The following is a 3879-nucleotide window of genomic DNA, read 5'->3' as shown; positions in this document are numbered from 1 at the left end:
GACTATTGAAGCAAATATGTAGCAAAATTCAAATGGCATGGCAATGTGCAATTACATTATGCAATTGACAATTCATTATGCGATTTGATAATGTAATTTGTAAATACGTTATTCAAAGTGTATTTTAATATGCAAAGGGACAATGCAATCCTCAATTAAATTTGCAAAAGTTATAACAATGAAAATAGAATAACATTTTGTCAAATTCTTGAGTTCCTTCATTCAAATTGAAAATCTATAGCGTCCCTGTGATTGCAATCCACTGCGCCACGCTCCGTGGGGAGCGATATTCAAATGACATTTCAATCCGCAAAACGCTTTGCAAAGGATTTGGCAAAACCTCTCAAAACAGCTGTGAGGCTGTGCTACGAGAAATCACCTTTTCTACTACATAACACTTGGGTTCATATATTTGTAAATGTGACTCTGAAGAGGTCAGGGCCTCACCAGCCACGGGCCTCACTACACGTCTCTGATACCTATGTACGTTGTGTCTTTATGTTCAATGAAAAATAATATTTTTTGTGTTTGAATGCGTCCGTGAGTCTGTGTGTCAACTGAAGACATCTGATAAGAGTGTCTTCACTCTAATAAGTGTCAACTGTCACTTCCTGACACTGATGATATCAGATTTGCAGGCTGACGACTGCTCAGAATTAAAACATGCGACGTGTTTTTTCCAGCTGATATATCAGAGCCGACTCCTGAGAGCAGACGTATCTGAAGCTGTCAGGGAGGAACCATGGCTACCATCTCTGAACCGGACCCTGGACTCTCTGAGGAACCTGGGGACGCGTCTTTGGACCGGAGGGAGCGCAGGAAGAGAGGATCTGGTAGGTGCCCTTTAGAGACGATTTAAAATAAATAATACAGTAAAAAAAAGTATTTTCATCTGCATACGTTTAAAATGTACTTTTAGAAAAAGTTTCAAGTCAAATAGGCCGATCTGATGAACCAGTGACCGTATAGACAGATTTATTCTCCTAAATAACGACATGTGTGTGTTTGAGACAAAAAGCTCGTATTAACCTTACTTGACGTGTGATTACGCCCATGAGTTACGGACTACTGATAGGCATCTCAAGTAGTTGTGTGTTTCCTGTTATATGTCCGTTATATACGTGGAACAGAGTGCAGAGTAACTTTAGGGAGCAGAACACAAGTTTAGTTGTTTCATGACTTATTATTAATGGTAGTGCAACGTGACATTAGATTGACAATGGTTTATTTAATCAACAATTTTGCGTTTTAATAATGGCGGCTCATTTAACTGAAGCGATATCAGGTGAACTTATGAATTTAACATAATTCTATAAAGTTTGTCATTTATGTGACCATATCTCAAATTATCCCACAATGCATGTCCGCATATTTTCTGCGTTGGCCGATGTGAAAGACCCTGGTGACACGCAGGCCACATGTTGTCCCCCCTCCATTACTGTGTGTGTACGTATGTGATTCTGTGTGTATTACTGTATAACTATGAGCGCGTATATGTCAATAATTAGGGAATGATAACATGTATGCTAGAGACCAGAACTTGCTCTGCTTAAGTGTGCTCTAAACACGAGAGCCACAGTACCAGTCATCACTTACTGAGGTGTTCTCAGTAGAGGTCTTCAGGTGTTTCTTCAAGACGGGGAGGGATTCTGCAGACCGTAGGGAGTGTGAATGACAGCCACGCAGTATGAATGTATCTGTGTGTACCAGTGGCGGCTGGTGGTTTTTAAAGTGAGGGAGGAAGGACTGCGCGCTTGGTTGCCATTGGCCTGCTTGCACTGTTGGTGTATGGTGGCATAAGAATGTGAGACTCAAGTTGTTTCAGGGTGTTTTGGTGAACTACAAAATAGCAGGGAGGGAGTTATGTGAATAAAATGTATACAAAGCCACCAGTGGCATCACTGTAATTTGAGAAGGAAAGGATGCAAAGCATATTAGTCAAATCAGGCCTACTATTGATTTGTAAAAGTAAATAAAAAAATCTGGGCCTATCATTGGGCCTATTTTTGCCCTCACTGACTGTAGTTATTAGCTATGTTTATTTTCAGTAACAATTGTTTTAAGAAAAGACTCAAGAACCAAAGTGATGCCATTTAAAATACATCATGCTCTGAATCATTCACTAACACCCTTTCCACAATATCAAACAGAGCGGTCAGAGTAACAAACTAGTAAAAGAACAACAAGAACGGTAATGCTACCAGTAAGCCATGCGTACCTAGCAAACCATGTGCCACTCACAACACTGACGTTGCCATTACTTCTTGTGACCTTGATTTTGGGAAGTGGTCTACCTCTTTCTTTGGTCGCTAACTTAGCACTGTAAGTGAATGAATGGAATGATTTTTGTAACAAGACATTAACAATGTCCTCCGTTTCCAATGTTTCCATTGTGCATTTCGAATCTCGCTATCGCAGATTTCACTTGCTCTGCGTCTGCAGTGAGCACCGCGGCAATGCAGACCGGGTTTGTTATCGACAGCGTTGCCAGATTGGGCAGATTTCCCGCCCAATGATCATTTTTCCAGCCTAACATGGTTAAAAGTAGCACAATTGGGTGGGAAATCTGACCAATCTGGCAACACTGCTCAACATCCAGGGATCCTGCTTATTGGTTCATAGCGCAGACGGATAGATTTTTGCGCGAATCAGACCCCTTAAGGTCCCACCCACTCAGAGGAGGATTTTCCTCCTCTCTCCCATTGAAACCCATGTTATCCACCGGCCGCCAGTACTTTCGGGGAAATGAATGGGAGTGAACGGAGGCAAAGGGAGGACGTTCCTCCCTGAAATAATTGACGATAGGCGATAGGGGGTGCTAATGTCCCTTTACCCAGGGAAACGAACATTATATATTCAAAGGCAATAAAGTAGTCACATTAATTCATTACAATAGTCTGGGCAATCTACATTTTTTATTCTCAACAATGTTAGGGAGGATCTTCCTCCCTCTCCTCAATGGAGAAGCCTCCACTGGTGTGTACAATACTCTGTGTGTCCGTGTGCTTGAGTGCGTTCGTGAGTCTGTGTGCAGTAGAAGAAAAAGATTTCCTTACACTGATGGTATCGGAGTGCACGCTGATAATTGGTCAGAATGAAAACAAGTGACGTTGTTTTTCCAGCTGGTAGAGCAAAGAAGAAGGCTAACTTCAGACGCCGTGGAAGCCGTCAGAGAGTAACAATGGTCACCATCTCTGAACCGGACCCTGGACTCTCTGAGGACCCTGAGGACACGTCTTTGGACCGGGAGGAGACCAGGAAGAGAAAATTTGGTAGGTGCCCCTTTATAGAGAATTTAAAATAAATAATCCAGTCCAAAACAATGATCCAAAAAAGTATGATTTCCTCGCAATACATTTAAGATTTATGTTTAAAAAATTTGACCGTGTGTGTGTGTGTGTCTGTGTGTGTGTGTGTGTGTGTGTGTGTGTGTGTGTGTGTGTGTGTGTGTGTGTGTGTGTGTGTGTCCTACCCCTGAACAGCTCTATGGTTTCACATCACTGTCATTGTGAGCATCGGACTGCTGAGTATTCTCCTCATCTCCCTGCGCTTCAGTGAGTCTCAATCATATCCTCCTAAATAGAATTACAATACAGAATAATCATATCATTGATTGTATTAATAGCAATGATAATGTTAAATATTGTTTTTGTTAGATTTAGTGATAATAATAGGGTTAGCACACATACACCCCACGCACACACATAAACACAGCATACACACACACACAAACAATCCACACGCACGTGCACGAACACACGCACATGCACACACACTGCACACACGGGCGTGCTGATGCAGACGTTTCAAGACAAGGGCAGCGCAGGACACCGCAAACACACACACCACACACACACGCAAGATTGAGATAACAGCCCC

The 3879-nt window shown here is 42.2% G+C and overlaps 1 long non-coding RNA gene across 1 annotated transcript; it reads left to right on the top strand.

The window, feature by feature from the left end:
* Positions 1 to 440: 440 nt before the first annotated feature.
* Positions 441 to 3180, top strand: LOC115533964 (uncharacterized). The gene is made up of 3 exons (XR_003974271.1): positions 441 to 483; positions 684 to 833; positions 3123 to 3180. It is a non-coding gene; the product is annotated as an uncharacterized LOC115533964 (long non-coding RNA).
* Positions 3181 to 3879: the final 699 nt, after the last annotated feature.

The sequence above is a fragment of the Gadus morhua genome, chromosome 2 (genome assembly GCF_902167405.1).
Source record: "Gadus morhua chromosome 2, gadMor3.0, whole genome shotgun sequence".
NCBI lineage: Eukaryota > Metazoa > Chordata > Actinopteri > Gadiformes > Gadidae > Gadus > Gadus morhua.
The sequence above is the reverse complement of the archived record's forward strand: the minus strand, read 5'-3'. Positions and strand labels throughout refer to the sequence as shown.